Source organism: Notamacropus eugenii, chromosome 1, assembly GCF_028372415.1.
Source record: "Notamacropus eugenii isolate mMacEug1 chromosome 1, mMacEug1.pri_v2, whole genome shotgun sequence".
Taxonomy (NCBI): domain Eukaryota; kingdom Metazoa; phylum Chordata; class Mammalia; order Diprotodontia; family Macropodidae; genus Notamacropus; species Notamacropus eugenii.
In genome coordinates this window covers 12,514,764-12,541,402 of record NC_092872.1, presented here as the reverse complement: position 1 = coordinate 12,541,402, position 26,639 = coordinate 12,514,764, and the positions used below count along the sequence as shown (strand labels likewise).

The following is a 26,639-nucleotide window of genomic DNA, read 5'->3' as shown; positions in this document are numbered from 1 at the left end:
TTGCCAAAACCTGTAGATTTCACCTTTGCAACATCTCTCCAATATGCCTCCTTCTCTTCTCTGATACTGAGACGGACCCTGTTGTAGGCCATGAGGCCTGGACTGTTGTAGTAGCCTGTTGGGTGTGTGTCTACCTGCCTCAAGACTCTCCCCACTCCATCTATTCTCCATTCAGTCATGAAAGTGATTTTTCCTATAACACAGGTCCAAACAGTGCTCCCCTCCTTCCCCCATGGCTCTCTATTGTCTGCAGGAGCAAATACAAAATGCTTTGTTTGGCATTCAGAGCCCTTTATAACCCAGCTCTCGTTTCCCTTCCCAGTCTTTTTATACTGCACTCCCTAACACAACAACCAACAACAACTCTTCAGTCCAGTGACACTGGCCTCCTGGAACAAGACCTTTCATCCTTGGCTCTGGGCACCCCCTCTAATAGTCCCCTGGGCCTGGAACGCTCCTCTTCCTCTACTCTGACTACAGACCTCTCTGACTTCCTTGAAGTCCCAACTAAAATCCCATCTCTTGTAGGAAGCCTTCTCCAGCTTCTCTTAATTCTAATTCCTTCCCTCATCCTGCATATAATCTGCTTTGTATGCATTGGTTTGCATGTCGTCTCCCCCACTAGATGGTAAGCTTCCTGAGGGCAGATATCAGAGAGTGGTGAATGGTGTGTGTGTGGGGGGGGAGAAATAATGCCTACCATATTATGAAATCATATTAAAGTTAAACTAATTAAAATAAGGACCCTTGAGAGAGTGCTTCCTCTGTGCCAGGCACTGCGCTAAGGGTTTTCGGACGATGATCTCATCAGACCCTCTTAATAATCAGCCCGGAAGAGGCCTATGCGGGTGCAAATACAGTCTATGCACCGCACCATACCAAGAAGCAGGTGGGTGCGTGGAGCTTCCCTGCAGGTGCGCTCTCCCCCTCGGCTCCCGCAGGTGCGCTCTCCACCCTCGGCTCCCGCAGGTGCGCTCTCCGCCTCCAATGCAGCAGGTGCGCTCTCCCCCTCGGCTCCCGCAGGTGCGCTCTCCCCCTCGGCTCCCGCAGGTGAGCTCTCCGCCTCCAATGCAGCAGGTGCGCTCTCCCCCTCGGCTCCCGCAGGTGAGCTCTCCGCCTCCAATGCAGCAGGTGAGCTCTCCCCCTCGGCTCCCGCAGGTGAGCTCTCCGCCTCCAATGCAGCAGGTGAGCTCTCCCCCTCGGCTCCCGCAGGTGCGCTCTCCCCCTCGGCTCCCGCAGGTGAGCTCTCCGCCTCCAATGCAGCAGGTGCGCTCTCCCCCTCGGCTCCCGCAGGTGAGCTCTCCGCCTCCAATGCAGCAGGTGCGCTCTCCCCCTCGGCTCCCGCAGGTGAGCTCTCCGCCTCCAATGCAGCAGGTGAGCTCTCCCCCTCGGCTCCCGCAGGTGCGCTCTCCGCCTCCAATGCAGCAGGTGAGCTCCCCGCCTCGGCTCCGCAGACCGGCCTCATCAGGTGCATCAGTCCCACGGAGCCGCCGGTCTACACTGCACACACACACTTACCTGTCAGGACACACGCACGATCCACATCGAGGGGACACACACCGATTTATCCAGAGCCCGCCTGCGCTACGCACGTTACAGACACCCGGAGCTGGGGGCTGTGAGCGTCTCCCCTCCACGCTGAGAACAACGAGGCCGCTGGGTCACTTGAGTGACTTGCCCAGGGTCACTCACCGCTCTGACCGCTGCAGGTCTTCCCCGCCCGCCCCACGTCTTAGCCGGGATTCTGGGCGGGAGCTGCAGGTACGCACCAACGCGCCAGGGGGCGCGCGCGAGCCGCCGGGACCACACTTCCAGCCCCGCCCACCTCCCAGGCCCTCCCGAAGCCCTCCGCCTCCCGACTCGTGGGCCCGCGCGTGCGCACGAGCGAGCGACCGCGGGGCCGGGGAGAGGGCGGGGCTGGGGAGAGGGCGGGGCTAGAGGCGCTGCGGAAGCGTGCGGAAGCACGTGCGTGGGCTGGGAAGCGGAGGAGAGAGGAGACTGGGGCGGGGTCGAGGGAGAGTGGGCGGGACGGGAGGAGGGGAAAGGTAGGAGGTGAGAGGTGAAGTGGGAGGAGAGCGGAGTGGAGCCTGGGAGCCGCGGTCCGAGCGGAGGGCGTCCCTCGCGTCCCTCCCTCCGCGCCCGGGGCCGAGCCCAGGCCCTCCCGCGGCCCGCGAGCCGCCGCCGCCGCAGGTAACGTGGCTGCCTCCGCCGGGCTCTAGGCCGCGCGTGGCCCCCCGCCTCCCTCCGCCCCGCGCCGCGGCCCACCTGTGGTGCCGGCCCTTCGCCCCCCACCTGCCTGCCCTCCGAGGGCCCGCCCGGGCGGCCGCGCTCCCCCGCGGCTGGCCCCGGCCGGGCTCCGGGGAGCGGGAAAGGGCGGCGGCGAGCGGCTTCCCGACTGCTCTGCGGCAGCTTCCTCCCCGCCCCCCCCGCTTCCCGGGCACCGAGGCGGGGGACGCGGCATCTTCTTGTCTCCGTGGGAATGCCGGAGCCAAACTTGAGTCGTGTGCGTGAGTGCGCACGCGCGCGTTCGGATGCGTGTTTGCGCGCGCTTCTGTGCGTGTGCACGCGCGGGGGGAGCGCTTCCCGGGCCCCCGAAGCCGCAGGGGGTCCGACGGGCCTCTTCCGGGGGGCTTCGGCCCTCTCTGCCCCCTGGTGTTCAGGCGTCTGGTCCTCTGTGGCACCCCCAGAGTGACGGGCTGGCCCTGGCCGTCATGGGGCCTCCCGCACCGCGCCCGCAGCCACCGCGGCACTCACCGAGAAGCCCTGGGCGCGGGCCCTGACCTCGCGGGGGATGCCCCCCAGAGCAGCGGGAGCCCGGCCCGCCCCCGCCCCCCCGGAGCTCCTGCCCTGTGCCCGGTCACCGGAGGAGGCTGCCCGGTGCCAGCGGCGGCAGGCCGGCGGGGGCGTGGGCATGGGCTCGGGGCTGGGCTCCTCCGAGAACATCCCGCCGAGGTTCTGTTTGTCGTTGTTGTCGCGGGGGGCGCCGTGTTCACGGGTACGTTGCGGGTCAGCGTTAGCGCAGGAAGGGGTGCGGGGCTTTAAGGTTGGACCCCTGGGGTGCAGAGGGTGAACCGAGGCCTGAGTCGCGGAGTCCGGGCCGGTCCGGCCGGGTCTCAGGACCCTCAGAACAGCCTGTCTTCTGTCACCCTTTTAATTGCGTGGGGGTTCCACGGTACTTGCACCGCGCCGCTTTGTGACTAAGTAAACGAGAAAGGAGCCTTGGTGTGGCGAGTGGGGACCCAGAGGCGCAGACTGTGGCGTGCCTGAGGTTATCGATAAGTTGTGGGGATGGGACTTGAACCACACCCGGCATGCTTGAGGCATTGATAAGCCAGGGTTTTCAGTGCTTGGTAAAGCTCTAGGTGGCCATCCCTCTGTGCTTCGTCTTTGAACAAGCGCATTTGTAGCAGTCGTTGGCGGCAGCGGGAGGTCTAGGATTGGTGCCCTGTCTACGGGGTGACCGCTGCAGCGTGCCCTTGCTGACGGGCATCGCCCGCTTGTCTGCTGCTCTGCCCCTCGGTCATGGTTGGAGCCGGGGGAGGGGCTTAGAAGGGTCAGAGGAGGAGACTGAGGTCCGGAGGGACCGCCGCGCAGGGACCAGGGACCGAGCCCTCCGGGCCTTACCGCTTCAGGGCCCTGGAGAACAGAACCCAGAACGACCCAATCCTGGTGCGCGCCTTAGTTGTTCCTTTGTCCGAGGAGGTGCTTGTGGAAGCCGCAGGTTGGTAGGACAGGAGACGGTGCCCAGAGAAGGCAAGTCAGCAGCGGGGGGACCAGGAGGCAGGGCGGCCGTCCGACCTGCCCTGCCGTGAGGACGCTTTACACGCGTGTGTTTGGGGGCTGTGGATCCTCGCTGCTCTAAACCTGGGCGTCTGTCCGTGGGCCGCTTGTCCGGCCCTGTGGCTTGTACTGTGAGTTTTCCATGTTCAGGCTCAGCAGGTAGGTAGCCCCCTGAGGACAAGGAGGGTGTTTTGTCATTTAATGCACAGGCGCATTAAGTACCTGGCCGGCACTCGTCAGGTGCGCATCAGAAAGGGAGCCAGTACTCCGTTGAGGCACGGTGCATACCTGAGAACATGCAAAAGAGAGACTAAAGAATTGCAAGACAATTTGGGGAGCGAGGATACGATGGGCTTGGGGAATTAGGAAAAGCTTCATGTAGACAGTGGCGCTTGAGCTGAGTTTTGAATGAAACGTGGGATTTAGATGTGGTGGAAGGAGTGAGAGGAGTGAGAGAACAGCGTGAAGGCCCGTTTGGCCTGGTTTTAGAATGTGGAAAGGGGAATAACGTGTAATAATGTAGTAAAGTTGGCCAGCTTGAAATGCTAAAGGAAGAGTTTTATCCTAGCAGCAATAGGGGGCCTCTGGAGTTGGAGTTTATTGAGTAAGGGAATGACCAAGTAAAAGCTGCCCTTTGGAAAAGTCTCCCTAGGCAGATCTGTGTAGCATTCATTGGAGAGGGGAGAGACTTAGAGAGACAACTAAGAGGCTGTGGGAGTGGCTGAGATGACGATGGCCTGAACAAGGGTGGTGGCCGTGTGCATAGAGAGGATTTGGGTGTGAGAGATATTGTGGAGGTAAAAATGACAAGATATGGCAGATGAATGTTTTTATTGGAAGGATGGTGGTGCCCTCTACAGGAACAGGAAAATTCTGAAGGGCTCCTAGGGGAGATAGGAAGTTCAGGTTTGGACTTGTTGACTTTGAGATGGGATTAGAACTCAAGAAAGAGACTAAGACTGAACATATAAATCTGTGAGATATCTGCATATGTCTGATAATTAAACCTTGGGAACTTAAGAGGTCACCAAATGAGAGAGCAGGGTGAGTGTAGATCCTTTGTAGACATCCACAGTTAGGGAATTGATCCAGATAATGAACCAAAGAGACTCAGAAGGGGGAGTCAGACAACCAGGAGATAACCAATGACATGAAAACTCAAAGAAAGAGAATTTATTTACTTTTTATTTTATTAAAAAAATTTTTGTGTAAAGAGGTTCCCTTCTCTTTTTATTTTTTTGTTTTAGTTTTCAACATTCACTTTTGTAAGATTTTGAGTTCCGTATTTTTCCCTTCCCCAAAAGGGCGAGTAATCTTATATGGACTATACACGTATAATCATATTAAATATATTTCCATATTAGTCAAGTTGTGAAAGAAGAATCAGAGCAAAAAGAAAAAACCAAGAGAAAGAAAAGACAAAGAAAAGAGTATGCTTTGATTTATACATTCCGATTTCATTCATAGTTCTTTGTGGAAGTGGATAACATTTTCCATCATGAGTCTTGGAATTGTCTTAGATCGTTGTTTTGCTGAGAAAGAGCTAAGTCTGTCAAAGTTGGTCATGGCACAGCATTGCTGTGTATGATATTCTCATGGTTTTGCTCATTTCACTCAGCATTAGTTCATGTAAGTCTTTGCAGGTTTTTCTGAAGTTGCCTGCTCATTATTCCTTATGGAATAATAGCATTCCGTTACATTTGTATACCACAACAGCCATTCCCCAGTTGATGGGCACCCCTCAATTTCCAATTTTTTGCCACCTCGAAAAGAGCTATTATAAATATTTTTGTATATGTGGGTACTTTTCCTTTTTTTTTTTTTTCTGATTTCTTTAGGGTACAGACCTAGCAATGATATTACCAGATCAAAGGGTATGCACAGTTTTATAGTCCTTTGGGAACAGTTTCAGATTCCTCCCCTGAATGATTGAATCAGTTCACAACTCCATCAGCAATGCATTAGTGTTCCAGTTTGAGGTACAGAGGATGATTGGTGGTTTTAAGCGCTCCAGGTGAATCAAGAAGGATGAGGATTGAGGAAAGGCCATCAGATTTGTCAAGGAAGAGAAGACTGATAACTTTGGAGATAGAAGTTTTGGTTGGGTAATGAGATAGGAAGCCAGATTGCAAAGGTTTAAAAAGTGAAATGAGAGAAGAGACAAGAAATAAAGAAAAATTTTAACAGATGTTGATAATTTACAGAACCTGAGTTAGAGGGAACCTCGGATGTCATATAGAACACAACCGATGAATGAATGAGAAGCTTCTTTAGATGAGCCTTAGGAGTAGGCATGTAGGCTGTTTTAGGACTTACAGTGGAGAATTTGCTGTTTCTCAAAGGAGGCAACCAATTTCACTTCTGTACAATTCTAATTTTTAGATGGAACATTTATTAAGAGCTTACTCTGTGCCATACATTTCCTTTTTTTCCCCCAAAATTTGTTAATTTGTTTTCAGTTTTCAACAATCACTTCCATTTCCTTTTTTGTAGAGTTAAAATCATCCTTTGCAACTTCCACACATTGCTTCCATTTCTGCCTGCTAGTGCCAAGTAAGCCCAATTCTTCTGCCACCTAAGTGGTCTTTTCTGCTGGTTAAGGTACGCCTAGTTCCTTAAACCCCTCATATGAGGTGCTTTCCAATTCCCCGACCATTCTGGTTGCCATTTTCCGAACCTACTGGCCTTAAAATTTGTACTTAAAAGTAGACATGATTCTTTAGATTGGGTGACTACCGGGAAGCTTGTCCTTCCCAAAGACTCCTCCTAAAAGAATTCATTTAAGTTTCTACTGATTTATGACAGGCTGATACGATAATCCATATTAATTTTCATTCTCTTCTCTGTCTTTCTAATATAAGACAGGAAACACTAATGAACAAAGAATACCAGCATGCCATGATAAGTAACAGAAGGAAGTACTGAGTACCTGCAGAAGTGGATGGAATTAAGTAATTAATTACATACATTTAAAGTTTTAAATAGCATTTTGGGGGTGTGAAGGGGAAGGGCCAAGGGAGATGATGGCATTTCTGGAGTTGCTGAGGTGAATGAAGAGAAATTTGCTAGGCTAGGAGGAAGACAGTATTAGCATTGGGTACAGCTTAAAAGGAGACTTGACCAGCATATAGGGCTCTGAAGCAAGTTAATTTGTTAGAAGTGATGAGCACAGGAAGAGGGAAGATATATAGCCTAGGATGTAGTGAGACAGGACATTTACATTTGGTGACTTTAAAATTAATCCATGGTTCAGGTCCCAGATCCCAGCCCCTCTCTTACTTCTACTGGTAAGTACATACTTCTGTGATGGAATTAAAGAACATAAACTCTCCTTTTTAAGAAAGACCTTATAACACAATTCAGACCTAAAAGTAACAAACTTGAACAAACCAGTTGCTACACAGAGTGCAGGCCAGGCGAAGCCATTGATCAACAGTTTCTCTCAGATCCTGATAGGATCTCCAGGACCTTGAACTCAAGAGCTTTGGCAACAGTAGGGTCTCCCAGGCTACTAAACTGCTTCTGTTCCAGCCCAGCCCCTACAGTCATCATTGAGGGGAGAAACCATTGTGAAGAAAGAGCTCATCTTCCTTATCCACACCAGCAACAGTTGCCAGCTAATTGCCACCAGTAGGCAGATGATCACATCACTCTCCGTGCTACTGGTCCTGCTTTCAGTCCAGCCCTCACAGCCATCATCTTAGGAAGCAGTTCCTGTGGAAAGGGGGCCAGCTATCCCTACCACCTGCCAACCAACTACTCCCATAGGGCAGGCTGGCCAGCCCAGCTGAAGCAGTAAGCAGAGTGCCCTGGGGAAGTGATAGGGGGCAGCATGTTTCAGGCAGGGCAGGCTTCCACCACCACCATTTAGACCTCCCTCTCCTCTCAGATCCTGGATGGAGACAAATCAAGACCCTGAACCCAAGAGCCTAGGGAATGGTAGTGCTTGAAGCTCCCCATTTGAACTGTTCTCCTGGGAAGCATCCCTGTGTAGGTTGCCACCTGGTAACTGCTCTTGAAGGAGCAGCAGCCACTAAAGGCCTTGGCCCTGTCAAAGGGTTCAGCCTCAGAGATGGATATGATTTGTCAGGCACCCTAAGGATAACAAGAACATTGCATCTTATTTGCAGGTGAAGCTTTCAATGTGTGTTGTCTACCCCATTAGAATGTGAGCTCTTTGGGAGCAGGGCCTGTCTTTTCTATTTGTATTTCCAGTGCATAGCACAGGGTTTTGCACATAGTAAGCATTGTATCATTATTTTATTCTGACTAGGGATTACTTCACAACTGTATACCATGACTGGACAATGGATTTGGTAGAAAAGGGATATGCTGAACCTTGTGCTGATTCAGTTCGATTTCTATTTGGTAGAATCCATATTTTTTAAGTTGGAGTTTAGTCTTACCATCAATATATTTTGGTTTGGTTTCTTTTTCTCTGAATCTCTATACCTTTTATAGATGTAGAGAACTTCCATTGAAAAAATTCCTAACTATAAGTCAGCAACTTTGAGACAGTTGGCTGGGCACTGACAGGTTACATTACTTGCCATGAATCACGTCCCAAGTTTGTGCTAGTGTTGGTGTGTGATCAAGTTTTTCTGACTGCAGAGGCAGCCCTCTTTCCAGTATAACATGCTGCTCCTCAAAACCTGAACTATGTAGTGATTCGAATTATTAGATTAGTGTTACATTAGTTATTAGACTAGTATTAAGACTTTAACATCCAAACTCTTGGATTTTTTTCCTTTTCAGGAATTTAGGATGCTTGATCAAGTAATATGGAAAGGTCCATATGACATTATGGTCCTTAAATCATACTGATAATGAGTCAAATTTTTTAAGTAAGAGAAGTTTTACAGCCATGATCCTTCACTCAAGACTGTATTTTCTCTGGATTATAGTGATGGCAGGTGTCTGAGATTTCTGGAAAACTAAGGAGACTGTAAGCTGCTAATTGAATATTTTAAATGGCAAAGAAAAGTTTTTAAAATTAGATTTTCCAGTAATTGTTTTATTTTAAAAGAATGGGTACAGTACTTTATGAGTATAGTTATTTTACTCAGCACATGCATGAGTAAGTACTAAATGCATTTTTTAAAATACAAATTTATTGATCCCCTGTCAGCCAATTTGCTAGAAAGAACCTGAGTTTTGGTTCTGGCTTTTCCACTTGTGCCTTGACTCCTGTCCTTTTCAAAGATAAATGAGATCCATTCTGAGAAGCATTTTGGAGCTCTTTAGGAAAATATATTTAATTTCAGTAGAGTATTTGTCATACTGTCACAAGAGACTCTGGCATATTAGTGACTTTTCTGTTCCATTAATTTTATTTTACTTCTAAAACATTACTTAAAAAATTTTTTTTTTTTAAATCTGGGTTCCACATTCTCTCCCTCTCTCCCTTCCCCTATCCACTGAGAGAAAGCAAACAATATGAAATCAATTCTGTATGTTAAATCATACAAAACATTTACATATTATCCAGATCATTAAAAAAATAAAGCAAGAAAGTTATGCTTCAGTTTGCGCATAGAGTTCTTCAGTTCTTTCTCTCTGGAGATAAGCATTTCTTCATCATGAGTCCTTTGGAATTGTATTGGACCACTATATTGATCAGAGTAGCCAAGTCTTTCATGGTTCATCATCATTACAACATTGCTGTTACTTTGCTCAGTGATCTCTCAGTTCTTCTCACTTCACTTTTCATCAGTTCGTATAGGTCTTGACGTGTTCCTTCTGAAACCATCCTGCTTTTCATTTCTTACTGCACAAGAGTTCTCCATCACAATCAATATATATATGAATTTTTTCAGTCATTCCCCAATTGAACATCCCCTTGATTTTTTATTCTTTGCCAGCACAAAAAGAGCTGCTATATTTTTCTGTACATGTAGATCTTTTTCTTTGACCTCTTTGGAGCACAGACCTAGTAGTAGCATTGCTGGATACAAAGGTTATGCACAGTTTTATAGTCATTTGGACATAGTTCCAAATTGTTCTCCTGAGTGGTTGGATCAGTTCACTACTCTGCCAACAGTTCATTGATGTAGCTGTTTTTCCTCATCCCCTCCAGCATTTATCATTTCTAATAGGGGTAAAGTTGGTACCTTAGAGTTGTTTTAATTTGCCTTTCTCAAATCAGTAGTGATTTAGAGCATTTTTTCATATGACTCTAGGTAGCTTTCTATTTCTTCTTCTGAAAACTGCCTGCAAATGGAAGCAAATGACTTAATGAGAAGTCAAGAGATTATAAAACAAAACTAAAAGAGTGAAAAAATAGAAGAAAAGTATCTCGTTGGAAAAACAGTGACCTGGAAAATGGACCCAGGAGAGATAATTTAAAAATTATTTGATTACCTGAAAGCCACGATCAAAAAAAGAGCCTAGAAATCATCTTTCAAGAAATTTTCAAGAAAGACTGCCCTGATATTCTAAAACCAGAGGGTAAAATAGAAATGGAAAAAATCCACTGATCTCCTGAAAGAGATCCCCAAAGGAAAACTCCTTAGGAATATTGTTGCTGACTTCCAGGGCGAGGAGAAAATATTGCAAGCAGCCAGAAAGAAGCAATTCAAGTATTGTGGAAACACAATCAGGATAACATAGGACTTAGCAGCTTCTATACTAAGGGATCAGAGATCTTGGAATATGATAGGTCAAAGGAGATAGGATTAAAACCAAAAATCACCTACCCGGCAAAATGGAGTACAATACTTTAGGGGGAAAAGTGGAGCTTTAATGAAATAGAGGACATCCCAACATTTTTATTGAAAAGACCAGTACTGAATAGAAAATTTGACATTCAAATACAAGAATCAAGAGAAGTATGAAAAGGTAAGCAGGAAAGAGAAACCATAAAGGACTTACTAAAGTTTGATGGTTTACATTCCTACATGGAAAGATGATATTTGTAACTCAAGAGACTTTTCTCAATATTTGAATAGTTGGAAGGAATGTATATATGTATGTTTGTATGTATGTGTGTATGTATATATGTATATGTGTGTGTATATATATGAAGAGACAGAGGACATAGGGTGAGCTGAATATGAGGGAATGATATCTAAAAGAGAAAATTAAATGTTGAGAGGAATGTACTAGGAGAAAGAGAAAGGGAGAGGTAGAATGTAGTAAATAATTTCACATAGACATGGCTAGAAAAACCTTTTACAATGGAGAGGAAGAAGGGGAAGGTGAGAGAAAATTGTGAGCCTTCCTTTCATCAAATTTGGCGTCAGGAGGGAATAACATACACACTCAATTGGGTATGGAAGTATTTTACCCTACAGGAAATTGGGGGAAGGGGAGACGATGACAATAGAAGTGACAGCAGATTGAGGAAGGGGTAATTAGAAGCAAATACTTTTGTAGAGGGAAAGTCAAAGGAGAGAAGTGAATAAATGGAGGGTAGGACAGGATAGAGGGAAATATAGTTAGTCTTTCACAATGTCACTGTTATGGAGGTGTTTTGCATGACAATACATGTATAATCTTTATTGAATTGCTTGTCTTCTCAATGAGGGTGGGTGGGGAAGGGAGAGAATGTGGAACTCAAAGCTTTAAAAATGAATGTTAGAGGTTGTTTTTACATGCAACTAGGAAGCAAGATATATAAACAATGGGGTGTAGAAATCTGTCTTACCCTACAGGAAAATAGAAGGGGTAGGAATGGGGGTGGGGTGATAGAAGGGAAGGTAGATTGGAGGAAAGGGCAGTCAGAATACATGCTGTCCTGGGGTGGGTGTAGGGGGGAGATGGGGAAATTCAGAATTTTGTGGAGGTGAATGTTGAAAACTGAAAATAAATTGAAAAAATGAAAAAAAATTTTAAAAATGAAAAAAACAAAACAGAGCTAGAAAAAAATCAAGTAATTGGCTAGGGAAATGAGCAAACAGTGGGGAAAAAAATTAGACTATAAAATCTTACTTTGGTGATAAGATCAAAACATACAACCAGAAGAAAACAACACAGTCAAAGGTCTTACATTCAGATCCTCCAAAAAAAATATGAATTGGTCTGAGGCTGTAGAAGAACTCAAAAAGGATTTTGAAAATCAAGAGATGCAGAGGAATGATTAGGAAGAGAAATGAGAGTGATGCAAGAAAATTATGAAAAAATGAATTTATAGCTTGCTAAAGGAGACCCCCAAAATACTGAAAAAATAACCCAAATGGCAAAAGAGGTCTAAAAAGCCAACAAGAAGAAGAATGTCTTAAAAAGCAGAATTGGCCAAATGGAAGAGGAGGTCCAAAAGCTCAGTGAAGAAAATAATTCCTTAAAAATTAGAACGGAGCAACTGACTTTATGAGAGATCAAGGAATTATAAAAAACAAATCCAAAAGAATGAAAAAGTAGATGACAGTGTGAAATATCTTATTGGAAAAACAACTGGCCTGGAAAATAGATCCAGGAGAGAGAGTTTAAAAATTACTTGACTACCTAAAAGCCATGATCAGAAAAAGAGCGTAGACATCATCTTTCAAGAAATTACCAAGGAAAACTGCCCTGAGATTCTAAAGCCAGAGGGTAAAATAGAAATGGAAAGAATCCACTGATCACCTCCTGAAATAGATCACCAAAGGAGAATTCATAGGAATATTGTAACCAACTTCCAGAGTTCCCAGATCAAGCAGCCAGAAACAATTCAAGTATTGTGGAAACTCAATCAGGGTAACACAAGATTTAACAGCTTCCACATTAAGGGATCGAAGGGCATGGAATATATTAAAGAAGTCAAAGGAGCTAAGATTAAAACCAAGAATTACTTACTCAGCCAAACTGAGAATTATCCTTCAAGGGAACTTTAGTGAAATAGAGGACTTTCAAGCATTCTTGATGAAAAGACTAGAGCTGAATAGAAAATTTGACTTTTTTTTTTTTTGAGGGGTTAACAATCTCTTTTAATCAAGCACATGTATCATTTACTTAGTTCAGGGGGAAAAGTCAGCACCCTGAACTTTAGAAAAAATACAGAGAAATCTAAATCAACAGACAGCGCTTCCAAACTGTCTGACATGAACAATACATACATCATAGTTCAACAGACAGATTCAACTGTCTGACCATTATTTACATACACAGTTACCACAGAGGGAAGCACCAACATTTTCAAAGTCGGAGGGCAGCTTAGTGGCTTCCTAGAGTCTCATCTGGCGCACAACCTTCCAAGAACTAAGCCCCCCAATTTCACTTTCAAATACAAGAATCAAGAGAAGCATGAAAAGGTAAACAGGAAAGAGCTCATAAGGGACTTATTAAAGTTGAACAGTTTACATTCTTACATGGAAAGATGATATTTGTAACTCATGAGACCTTTTTCTTCTGTTAGAGTAGTTGGAGGGAATATGTGTTTGTACATAGAGGATTTTTAAAAAATAAAGGGGGAAGAGAGAGGAATGTATTGGGAGAAAGAGAAAGGGAGAGGTAGAACAGGGTAAATTATCTCACATGAAAGAGACAAGAAAAACTTTTTCAAAGGAGGGGAAGAAGAGGGAGGTGAGAGAGAATGAATCAAGCTTGCTCTCTCCAGATTTGTCTTAAGGAGGGAACATCATGCGTACTCAATGGGGTATCAAAATCTATCTTACCCTGTAGGAAAGTGGGGAGGGGAGGGGGTAAATTGAGAGGAGGATGATGGAAGGGAGGAGGGATCAGAAGCAAACCTTTTTGAGGAGGAGGGACCTTGTCAAAGGAGAGAATAGACTATATGGGGAACGGGATAGGATTGGGGGAAAAACATAGCTGTTGTAGAAGTGTTTTGTGTGACTACACATGTAACCTATGTTACATTGCTTGCCTTCTCGGTGAGGATGGGTGGGGAGGAAGGAAGAGAGAGAGGTTTTAAAAATGAATGTTAAAAATTATTTTTACATGCAACTGAGAAATAAAGATATACAGACAATGGGATATAGAAGTCTCTCTTGCTGTAGAGGAAAATAGAAGGTTGGGGGGGGTGATAGAAGGGAAAGCAGATTGGGGGAAGGGATAATCAGAATGCTGGCTGGGGGTGGGGGAGGGGAGAGATGGGGAGAAAATTTGGGACTCGAAATCTTGTGGAAATGAATGTTGAAAACTAAAAATTAATTAATAAAAAATACACATCTCCAAAATAACCATCAAGGATTGAGGAAAAACTGCAGTATATTCTCTTTGGTAAATCTTCAAAAAATTGGATTCCTCCATTCTATTCTTTGAAGTTTCTCTTAGAAAGTCACTTCATCTTTATGTACCTATATCTTTCCTTAAGAACTTAAGATAATGTTCTTAAAGCTCTTCAAGTCTCTTGTGCTTGAAAAAGAGCTTATTCAAAATATCACTTATAATTGATATTTTATTAGGTAATAATATAATAGATAATCCTATAATCCCCAGTTTTGGGGACATAGAAACCATGAAACTTAGTAGCTGGCAATAGATGCCAGAGTATTTCTGCTTTCTTAATTTCTTAATATAATTGGTACTTCTGCAGAGAAAACAGAAGACTATATGGATAGGGAATGCTCTTGATTCTGGCTTCCCAGGAGGCATGAGACAATACATTCATCTGAGTTGAGTTCTAGAGCCTGCTCTTTTTGACTTTTATGACTGAGCAAATCATAGTATCTCTGAACTTGTAATTCCTTTATTTTTTCAGTGAAGAGGATGACTCTTAAAGGTAATGCCTGGTTCCCTCCCTTTTCTTAGCTGATGCTGCTTTTGGTCAAAAAGAGATAAGAAATTAGGTGAGTTATTTTGCTTTTAAATTAGCTACCAGTTTGTGGTATATAGGAAATGTTGTCTAAGAAAGTACAACCCAGAGCTGTCAAACTCCTAGTTCTGGCAGCTGGCAAAACTCCCTAGTTCTACTCTAATCAGATTGAAATGTATTTGGGATATATTTCAGAAAATAAATACAAATAGCACAACATGGACAGTGTTAATTTGTGGATTTTTTTTTTAAGTGGTCTGAAGGAATCCATTTGTACTTGAATTTGACCCCACTGGGGTAAGCTTATGTTGTGCTCAGTTTGGAATTCCCTCTTCTTTCCTATTTTTTCCTCATTATTTTCTTTGATATTTTTCCTTGTGAATTTTGTTATTTTTTTCTAGCTCTATAAAGTAATTCTTTGGAAGTTTGATTGGAATGGCACTGAATAATTAAATAATTTAGGTAATATTAACATCACATTGGCTCAGTTCTACCTGTGAACAATTTACAATTCTCTATCTAAATCTGTGTAAAAAATTTTTTTTGTAATTGTGTTCATAAAGTTAGTGAATGGCTTATGTATTTTATTGATTTAAAAAGCCATGCTCCTTGCTTTACATATCACCGTCATTATTATTATGATAATCACAATTTAGTTGATCTCTCTTTGATTTTCAGAATTTCTATTTTAATGTTTAATTTAGGATATTTTATTGGTTTTCTAGTTTTTTCAGTTGCATGCCCAATTTATTGAGCTTTTCTTTCTCATATTGAAGAAAGCATTTAGAGATTTAAATTTTCCCCAAAGTAGTGCTTTAGCTGCATCCCTCAATTTTGGGTATATTGCCTCATTGTCATTCTTTAATAAAATTATTGAGTGTATGGTTTGTTTTTTGACCCACCCATTCTTTGGGATTAAGGTATTTATTTTGCACTTTTTAATTTTTGTTTCAGAGGCTCTTTATGGAATTTTTAAAAATTGCATTATGTTCAGTAAAAGATTAATTAAATTTTTCTGCTCTTGTTCGTGCCATAAATCATGGTCATGTTTTGTGAAAGTACCATGCACAGCTGAAAAATAGGTCTTCTATTTCCATTCTGTGTTTTCCACAGGGCTATCATATGTAACTTTTAAAAATTCTTTTCAGGTTCTTCATTTCTTTTTGCTTCATTTTTTTGGTTAGATTTATGTAGGTCTGAAAGAGGATAAATTTAGGTCCCCTAGTATTAGAGTTTTATTATCTCTTTCTTCCTGTAACGAATTTAAATGCTAAGGCATTTGCGTATGTGTGTGTGTCTGTCTGTCTGTCTTTGTGTCTCTGTGTGTCTGTGTCTGTGTGTATAAAAATGTGTATATGTGTATATGAATATATATTTAGTATCAGTCTTTGTTCATTATCTGTGGCACCTCTCAGTAAACTGTAGTTTACTTGTTTGTTTCTTTTGCTTTGGTCAGTTTTTCCTGTTGGCACTATGGCTGCCTTTTTTATTTTGGCTAACACATAATAGAGTCTGCTCCCGACCTTTGTTATACCTCCTTGTATATCTTTATGTTTCAAATGTGTTTCTTGTAAATAGCATATTGTTTGATTTGGGTTTCTAATCCATATCTTCTGTTTTCTGGGTGAGTCTTCCCATTCATGTTCATGATTGTTAATTGTATGTTCCCCTTTGCCCCATTCTCTTAGGCTTTTCCTTTTCTTTATTTCAGAAGAGGTTGTTTCCCTCCTGACTGATCCAGTTAGGAGGGTGTGGCTGTTGTTCCCTCCTTTCACTACTTCAAATGAGAATGAGGTTCAGATATTACTAGCTCTCTCGCATTCCTCGTCCTTGTTGTACAGATGTCTGCTTGTGCTCCCCAATTATGTGAGTTAATTTTCCGCATTCTTTCTCTCCCTTCACTCTCTCTCAGTATATACTTCTTCCCCTTCCTTTCAGTTTTTTAAAAAGAGATTATCAGAACATAGCAGAATCACCCCCAAGCACTCTGTGTGATTAGATTCCCTTTATGATTCCTGATGATGGTAGAGGTCTGAGGGCATACATGTATCATCTCCCCATATAAGAATGTAAACTGATTAACCTTGTTTAGTCTCTCATGGTTGCTTCTCATGTTTACCTTTTTATTTTTCTCTTGATTTCCTGTATTTGAAGAATTCTATGGGATTATTGTGCTGAATTTTCTGTTCATCTCTGATCTTTTTTATTAGGAATGCTTGGAAGTCTTCTGTTTTATTAAAGGTATATATATATATATATATGTATATATATATAAAAGATGTGTATATATATACATGTACGTATATACTTTTACATACATATAGGAATATATAGAATATGTGTGTATGTTTGTATACACACACAGATACATACATATTTTCCCCTGTAGGCTTCTTGCCTTCTGAAATACCATTTTCCAAGCACTCTGCTCTTTTATTTAACTACTGAATCTTGTGAGGTCCTGACTGTGGCTCCTCAGCTCCTTAAATTCTTTATTTCTGACTAATTGCAGTATTTTTTGACATGGGAGCTTTGGATTTTGGTTGCCATGCTCCTGAGAATTTTTGTTTTGGGGTTCCAGGAGGTGACTTTTTACTTTGCCCTCTGGTTCAGAGAGATCAGAGTAGTTTTCTTTTATGATTTCTTGAAATGTGTCTAGGTTCCTTTTTTTGTTCATGGCTTTCAGATAGTCCAGTGATCTTTAAAGAGCAGCATGGGATAGAGTACCAGAAGAGATGAGTTCTGATCCTGCCTCACACACTTACTTAACTGTGTCACCCTGGGCAAGTTTCTTAACCTTTTTTACCTCAGTTTCCTCATCTGTAAAATGAACTAGAGAAGGAGATGGCCGACCAGTCCAGTATCTTTGCCACGGAAACCCCAAATGGGTTAGTGAACAACCAGACATTACTGAAACAACTCAACAGCTGTAGCAGTCATCCTTAAAGATCCTAGATTTGTTATCTAGATTTAGTTTTCAGAGTCAATAAACATTTATTAAGCACCTACTGTCTGTCAGGCACTGCTAAGCACTGAGGATACAAAGAGTGGAATAAGATGGTGCTGAAGGAGCTTATAATTCAATGGGGGGAAGGCAGCACATAAAAGGAGGTGGGTCAGGATGCCCCCACAGCAGCATGATGACGTCCTGCACCGGGGATGGAAATGTTGGGGTGAATGCCTTGGGCACCCTCCTTCAATGGTAGCCTCCTGTGACTCCAGAAACAGGGGGACTTGAGGAGGAGTGAATTTCAGAGGTGAAGTCATCTTGCAGGATGATGAGTTTTTGGCGATCATGAAGTCCAAGAGAGAAGTTGGGTGTATCTGTTGTTTTTGCTGTGAAGTAACTTCATATTTCTTCTATTTTTTAATAGAACTTTGAAAATTTTTAAAAAAATATTTCTTGTAGTCCCATGAAGTTAGTAGCTTCTACTTGGTTAATTCTAACTTTCAGGAAATATTTTGTTTTTTTGCTTTTGCTTTATCCCTCTCCCTTTCAGTAATTCCGCTGGTACTCATGTCCAAGGTGTAATTGTCTTTGAAGTTTTTCTTGTAGATAATTTTGAGTCATTTTCCTTTGGGTTTGTGTCTTGAGCTTCCTTGTTGCCATATGGTTCTTTAGGATCAGGTTGGTTTATTTTTTGTTTGTTTGCTCATTCTTCCAGCCTACTTCTTAACTTTGGACTTTGTTAATGCTGGGCTCCACGCATTTCTAGGAATAGTGTCTGGGCTGAGCTGCTTTTCTCTTGCATCCTTCTGTTTTCACAGCTCTGAAAAGCTTTCAGATTGCAGTGTAGCAGTTAATCTGTAAACAAGGAAGAATATTTTTCCTCAGAAGGTGAAGACAGAAAGATTATTTAAATTGTACTCTTCCCCAAAATAGCTTTAGCTGTTCAAGTCATAACCCACTTTCAGAAGAACTAGAGCTCTGGGTGACTACAGCCTACATAGATGTTTGAATTCAAGTAACAAACGTATGTTTACCTGGATCCATGGATTCAGGACCAAGCTGGCTATTAAATGAATTAATCAAATAGTTTTGTTGTTGCTATTGCCTCAGATGAGATTATCTGTATGTTTGAACTTTTATTCTTTTCATTCCTAATGAGTCTTATCTTCTTATTATGTGGCCAAAGTATTTAAGGTTTAGCTTCAACATTTAACCTTTCAGTGAATAGCTTGAAGTAATTTCTTTAAGTATTGACTGATTTGATCTCTTTGAGACCCAAGAGACTCTCAGAAGTTTTCTGCAGCACCACAGTTTGAAAGTGTTGATTCTGCAGTGCTCAGCTTTCCTTGTAGTCCAGTTCTCACAGCCATACATTTGCTACTGGAAAAACCATAGCTTAGACTATACAGACCTTTGTTGGCACGATAACGCCTCTGCTTTTCAGTGTGCTGTCCAGATTTGCCACAACTTTCCTTTCAAGGAGCAAGGGTCTTATTTCATGGCTTTCAGTCACTGTCTGCAGTGATCTTAGAGCTCAAGAATATGAAATCTGACACTGCTTCCATTTCTTCTTCCTCTGTTTGCCAGGGAGTGATGGGACCAGTTGCTAAAATCTTAGTTTTTTTGATGTTGAGCTTCAAGCCAGCTTTTACATTCTCTTCTTTCACCCTCATCAAGAGGCCTCTTTCTTAATTCCTCCTCACTTTCTGCCATCAGTGATATCATCTGCACATTGGAGATTCGGCCTTTTGATTTATCCAGTCTTTCATTTTGCATCATGTACTCTGAATAGAAGTCAAACAAATAAGGTTACAATATACAGCTTTGTCATACTCCTTTTTCAGTCTTAAACAGATCAGTTGTTTCACGTTCATTTCTGTTGCTTCTTGGCCTGCATACAGGTTTGTCAGGAGACAAGTAAGATGATCTGGTAACTCCTGTCTCTTTAAGGACTTGCCACATTTTGTTCTGATTCAATTAGTCAGAGACTTTGGTGGGGTCAATGAACTGGAAGTAGATGTTTTTCTGGAACTCCCTTGCTTTCTTCACAGTTCAGCAAATGTTGACAATTTGGTCTTTAGTTCCTCTGCCTCTTTGAAAACCAGCCTACTCTTCTGGTAGTTCTTGGTTCACATATTGCTGAATCCTAGCTTGTAGAATCTTAAGCATAATCTTGCTGTCATGTGAAATGAGTGCAGTTCTTCAGAAATTTACCCTTCTTTAGGACTGGGATGTAAATTGATTTATAATCAATTTTTTTCCAATCCTGTGACCACTGTTGTTTTCCAAATTTGCTGGCATGAGTGCAGCAATTAACAGCATCATCTTTTGCGATTTTAAAATAGCTCAGCTAGAATTCCATCATCTCCACTAGCCTTTTTGTTAGCAGTGGTTTCAGAGGTCTACTTGACTTCATTCTCCAAGATGTCTGGCTCGAGATTAGTAACCAGGGATGTTAAGATCTTACTTGTGTAGTTTTTCTGTACATTCTTACCACCTGTTCTTAATCTCTTCTACTATGCCCATTTTTGCATGAAATGTTCCCAAGATGTCTCTGATTCTCTTGATGTAGATTTCTTATCTTTTCGATTCCATGTTTTCTTCTGTTTCTTTGCATTGCTCACTTGAACCTTATCTCTTCTTGTTATTCTTTGGAATCTGCGTCCAGTTGCGTGTATCTTTCCTTTTCTAATTTGCCTTTCACTTTTCTTCTTTCCCCACCCCCCAGTTTGTAAAGCCTCATCAGATAGTGATTTTGCGTTCTTGCTTTTTTGGGAGGACGTTTTTGTTGCCTCCCTTACAGTACTTCTGTCCCTAGTTCTTCATGTACTGTCTTCTAAATCTCATCCTTTAAATCTTTTGATCAGTACCACTTCATATTCATAAGGAATATTACTTAGGTCTTACCTAGATGGTCTAACGTCACCTCTTTATCATTTTAGTACTGTCCATTGGGTTTTCTTTGCCAGTACATGAAATGGTTTGCCATTTCCTTGGCCTTTTGTTTGAACTCTCCTCTGTGACCTGTCTTGGTGACTTTGCACTACATAAACTCATGGTTTCATTGAGCTCCATTAGCCCCTCTGTCATGACAAGATAGTGATCCGGAAGGCAGGGGTGGGGCATTCCTAGTTACAAGGGATTAATATTTGGCTACCTTAAAGACAGTTTTCAGTTTATTGAATTCTAATGATGAGTAAATGTCTTATTTTCACATTCACTTTAAACCATAATGACCTTAGTAAATGTAGAGTCCAAGGATACTGTTTGAGGGAGGCTTCTAAGAGTGCTCTTCACCACTCTGAACTTCAGAATCCTCTTCTAGAAAAAGGGAATTGACACACTGTCTCACCGGGCAATTGTAAGATGGAAGGACTATTGAAATGTCAATTGTTTAAGCTGGTGATTCTCCCCCCCAGCTTTCTTTTTACTTCATCTCCTATGTACACCATTTATATTATATAGCACTTTTTTCGTCTATGGCTTTGTAATTATTAATTATGTTGCATGTATGTTCATTTTCCCCAAAAGATAAAGATTTCAAGGGCAAAAGACCATTTACTTTTTTTGTGTGTTTCAACCCCCCCTCCCCAAACTTGATACACTGTTATGTAGGCAAGCCTTAAAATGAAGATGTCCTAATTCCCAGAGACTATTTAATAAGGAAAGAGATGATACTAATCCAGTATTAATTACTAATTACTAGGGTCCAAAGATCATAAAGTAAACCAAGTAATAGAACAATTTGCCTGCCTGTGATTTTTCTGTGCAGTCTATCTCTCAGACTTTCAATTGCTAAGATAAATTATTTGACAAAACTAAATAATAGTATTTCTCAACACTATGTAATTGTATAAAATATATACATTTAACAGAAGTATAACAGACTGTAGCTTGTTTTCCCTGCCTGTTTCAGCCGTACGCGATGCTGTGTATGGCTACAGAAAAAAGATGTGATTGCATCCATTAACAATTCGTTTTTTTAAAATTTTAATGAGACTTTCATTGTTGGTCAGTAATCTTTTTATTCACCTGGTGGGCTAAAGAGCATTCCCTACCATAGCTATTCAAAACTTTTTTTCCACAGTGAGCCCCAATCTCACTCACCCCACTTTCTCAGCAGATGCCCTCATCTCTATTAACAGTGCTCTTGGTGGGGAGTTTCTCATCTCTCAACCTCAAAATTTCTCTCACCCTTTACTCATTCAACAAATATTGATTGAATACTCAACAGTGCAACACATTGTGGGGGAATATAAAGGCAACACTGTTCCTTGTCCTCATGGAACATAGACGATGATGTAAGACATGTACATAAATTACTTACATACAAGGTTGGTTGTGAAAGTGCAGGAGGGTTGTGGAATTTTGGAGGGAAAGATAGAAAGAAGGGTCATAAAAATCAGAAGGAAGAACATGTGAAACCTTAAAGAGAAACTAAAGCACTTTGACCAATGTCGTATTACTTAGGAAAATGAACATTATCCAAGGATAGGAAGGAACCTGCGGATTCCCTAGATATCATGGAACAGCAAGAAACTTCACTGTGGTTCAAAAGGTAAATAATACTCTTGAATAAATTTATGTCAGATTAGATCTCTCAATACAGAACTAAAGAACATAGTAAGGAAAGTGGTAGAAGTTCAAAGAGAAAAGAATAGATTTGGAACCAGAGTTTGGCCGTGGAGAAAAGGCAACAACGTAAATATAACACAAGAATTCTGTAGTAACTAAATCCACTGGCCTTGATGACAGTGTGAAGAGTGATAGTCTAAGGATTATAGGTTTTCCAGAGTTTGACACATCCAGAAAAACTTTAAAATCACAATAGAGGAAATAATGTAAGAAAATTGTCCAGAACTTCTAAATTCAGAAAACAATGTATTGGTTGAGAAAAGTCACATGTTGCTATCTGATAAAAACAAAAAATACCCAAAAAATCCACGCATAATTCAAACTACAAGACATACAATGGTTAAATGTAACAGTTTCAATAACAAATGTTCCAAGCAGGTAGGAAAAAAACCCCACCTTTAAATATAAAGGAAAGAACTATCCCTTCTAAGCATTGAGGCTTATTCTGCACTCATGAGAGTTTGCAGAAGAGAATGCAATAGTAAGTTCCAAAATACAAGTACATTAAAACTACAACCCATTTGAGTGCATTTTACAGCTCTGTGCCTAATCTTCATCAGCAACAGAATGTATATCCCCAAGAGGAAAGCTTTACTGAGAATATTTCATCTGGATTAAATTTGCTTCTTTGTTTTTTGTTTAAGTTTTTTGAATAAAAAAGTTGCATTGGATTTGCTAGGTAGAAAGAATGTGGTCATTTTGGACACGTTTCGTATTGTTCTCTGAAGTGTAGTTGGGAAGATTTATACGATCTTGTACCCAGTGTGGTAAGTAGAACTAAGAGAAAATTGACGCAATCATCATGACACTGTCCAGTAAATCAGTGTTAAAAAGATATCAGAGTGTTTACCAATGCAATGATCAGAATTGTACTCTAGACTCACTTGGCTAGAGTACTGGTAGGGAAACATGTCTTCCTCTTTTTAGTACAGAGACAGTAAGCTATAGGTGTGGAATGAGGCATATGTTGCTAGACATGGTAAATGTGTTGGTTGTTCAACTATACTTTCTTCACAGGGTGATTATGGGTGGGGGTGTGGGAAAGGTGGTCATTGGGAAGTGACATTAATGGTTAAAAAAATTTATAAGACATTTACCAATCCACAGTTCTACAATAATACATTAACTCCTTCTTCACTCCAGCCTCATATATATTGGCCAAAATACATTCTATTTGTCTTAATGTCCATAGGGGATGTGTTCTGATTAGAAAATTGGAGCATCTTTTTCTATTAGGGAATGTGTATTTTTAGTCTTGTTATAGATTCTGGATGTCAGGTCTTACATCTGATATAGTACAATAAATTTTTCCCTCTCAATTTGTTTTTTTCCTTTAACTCTGGAAAGATTGCTTTTTGCTGTACAAAGTCTGTTTATTTTCTAATTCTGTAATCAAACAATAATTTTGTCTTAGTTATTTTTGCTTTGATAAAAGTATCCCCTTTCTCCATTGTCACTGTGAACATTTGTCTTCTAGTTTAAGGAAAAAATTAAATTGCTTTAAAATTAGGTGTTTGTGGTTAAGTGATAGTTTTTGCCTGTAGCTATCTAGTTTATCCAGCAGTTTTTAAAAATAATGATTCCTTTTTCTAGTTTTTTTAAATATGGGTTTAAAAGGGTATTATTAAGTTCCTACTTTGTGGTGGGCACTGTGCCTAGCACTGAGGATACAAAGAAAGGCCAAATACCCAAACATCCGGATCAAATAGGCAGTGTGGGGCAGAGGCCAGTTCTCTATTCTGTACCTCAAATTGTCTCTCATTCTTTAATAATATTCTTAAATTAAAAAAAAATATTTTCAGTTCCAAATTCTCTCCTTTTCTCCACACCCTCCCCAACCCAATGAGAACAAGAAGTATGTTACCCTTTATACATACAGTCATGCAAAACATATTCTGCATTAGCAGGGGCAAAAAGCAAGAAAAATACTCTCCCTTCTGTATTCTGAGCCCATCAGTTCCTCTTTTGAAGGTGGTAACAGTTTGCATACTAATGGCAATATTATAAAGGTAACCAGCTGTGTAAAACTTAACTGATCAATACAGTGATCTACCACAACTCCCCAGTGGCTGCAGACTTCCCTTTCTGTCGTTCTGAGCTGACTTGGGCTGAAAAAATGAGTCACTTTTTCTTTTTTTGTTACTCCATTCAGAATTTTATTTGGTGCCTTTTAAAAACTTTCATGCCTTTTTAAAAAAATCATTCAGAGGATTGGGTTGGGAGAGCTCAGTGGAAAAGCATAATTCACTCTGCTTATTCCACCAGGTTCCACCCCTCCTAGAGTTACTAAGTCTTTCGAAGTTGATTATCCTTACAATACTGCTATCACTATGTATATTGTTCTACTCACTTCCCTGTTCATCAGTTCACAGAGATCTTCTCAGGTTTCTCTAAAACCATTCACTGCCTCATTTCTTACAGCACAATAGTATTCTGTCACATTTATATGCCATAACTTGTTCAATTGATAGGCATTGCCTGTTTTCAATTCTTTTCCATTACAGAAGGAGTTGCTGTAAAAATTTTTGAACATATGAGCCCTTTTCCTCTTTCTTTGATCTCATTGGAGTATAAACTTATCTCTGGGTCGAAGGTATGCGTAGTTTACTATCTTTTGGGGTATACTTCCAAATTGCTCTCTAGAATAGTGGGAGTCATTCATAACTTGTCTAATAGTACATTAGCGTACCTATTCTCCTACGTCCCTACTAGCATTAGTAATTTTTCATTTTTTGTCATCTTACCAATCTGATGGGTATGAGGTGCTACCACAGACTTATGATGTGGAACATATATAAATAAAATAATGTTATTATGCATATTTTTTAATATGGCTGTTGATGTCTTCAAGATAGCTAGGTGGTGCAGTGGATAGAGTGCCAGGCCTAGAGTCAGGAAGACTCATCTTCATGAGTTAAATCCAGCCTCAGACCCCTCCTAGCTGAGTGGGAACAGATTTAGTGAAGACTTCTCCATGGTGTGGAGACTCTTTCCTAGAGTGGAGGAGACCTTATAAGGCTATACAGTGCATTAGGATTAATGATTGGCTATGGCTCACTAACTCCTCAATACCTAATTTGCTTATGTGCAGGCAGTCTGCAGTTCACACTTGTGTCTGCCTGATTTGCATAAGTTCTCAATGTCCAGTTTGCATGAGTCTACAATGCTTCATTTGCATATGTTTTCAATGCCTAATTTGCATATGATGACGTATTTTGTGAGCTTTGTAACAGGTTGAGCGGGAAATTTGAACCGAGTTCCAAAAGGGATTGGTTAGATTTGGCGCCTAGAGTGTAAGACCTTGCTGCTCAGCCAATGAGAATAATGGTGAGTGGAGGGAGGGGAACTTTGGCATCAGGGTCCAAGTTGCCATTCTGCTTTTGTAACGCCTCTGGACTCCAGCTTTTACTGGTGAAGGGACCACCTGCTTGTCCCGAGAACCACAACTCTGAGTAGTCAGTTTGAGGGGGGGGGGTTCGTGCATTGTCCCACACATAGCTTTATGTCCCTGGGCAAGTCGCTTAGCTCTGTTTGCCTAAGTTTCCTCATCTGTAAAATGAGCTGGAAAAGGAAATGGCAAACTCCAGTACTTTGCCAAGAAAACCCAAATAGGGTCACAAAGAGGTCAGACACAACTGAAAATATCCTTTGATCATTTATCAATTGGGAAATGGTTCCTGTTTTTATAAATTTGACTTAATTCCTGTGTATGTGTGTATGTGTGTTTGTATTAAAAATGAGATTTTATCAGAGAAATTTGCTGTGAAGATTTTTTCCAGTTCACTACTTTTCTTCTAATTTTAAATGTATTGATTTTGTTTTGTGCATAAACTTTAATTTTATGTAATCAAAATTATCCATTTTACCTCCTACAAACCTTTCTGTCTCTTAGGCATAAACTCTTTCCCTATCTCTGGATTTGGTCGGTAATTTCTTTCCTGCTCCACTAATTTGCCTATGATATGCACCCTTTTGAGTTTTATCTTGGCAAAAGTCTATGTGAACCAGAAAAATTACTCACTCTGGGGCGTGCTACCGTTGAATGGTAGGTAAATCTTGTTCTGTAGAAGAAAGAAATAAAAGGAAATGCCGCTCTTCACCCTTGAGTCTGCAAGATGAAATTATGTTGAAATAGAATGAAAATGATCTTAAAATATCATTTGTAGGAAGAGGACATTTCTTTCTCTTTGAAAGACATGATTGAAGTTGATATGGATATGTCAGTATGTGAGCTTGCCTTAAGCCTTCATCTGTTGGGGTCCTCTGATCCTGAAGTCTTTTGTACTTTCCTAGTTTTTTATATTTCAGTATTATTCAGTGAAACTCTACAAAGTTTGGGCATGTTCTTTATTTACTTTGATGCATTCAGATATTTTTGCTGTCGTCCGTATCAATTAGATTTTTTTATTCTGAGCGTAATCCCCAAGAAACCTAGCATTTGCCCATATACAGTGGAGTCCCAAAGGAGGATTCTGTATGAAAACATGAATCTCTATTTCCTGCCAATTAAAAAAGTATACAATAAATTTCCGTCAGTCAGTAAACATTGAGTGCCTGCTGTGTGACATTAAGTGCTGGAGTTAC

At 41.5% G+C, this 26,639-nt stretch overlaps 1 protein-coding gene across 3 annotated transcripts in view; it reads left to right on the top strand.

Moving 5' to 3' along the window:
* Positions 1 to 2,047: 2,047 nt before the first annotated feature.
* Positions 2,048 to 26,639, top strand: part of SCAP (SREBF chaperone) — a 78,758-nt gene continuing 54,166 nt past the window's right edge. For 2 of the 3 annotated variants that reach the window (XM_072653767.1, XM_072653747.1), the window contains exon 1: positions 2,048 to 2,190. The gene's annotated coding sequence lies outside the window, so the exon portion shown is untranslated. Of the gene's footprint in view, positions 2,191 to 2,977; positions 2,996 to 26,639 lie in introns of those variants that run through there. The other variant, XM_072653757.1, reaches the window with a different exon arrangement.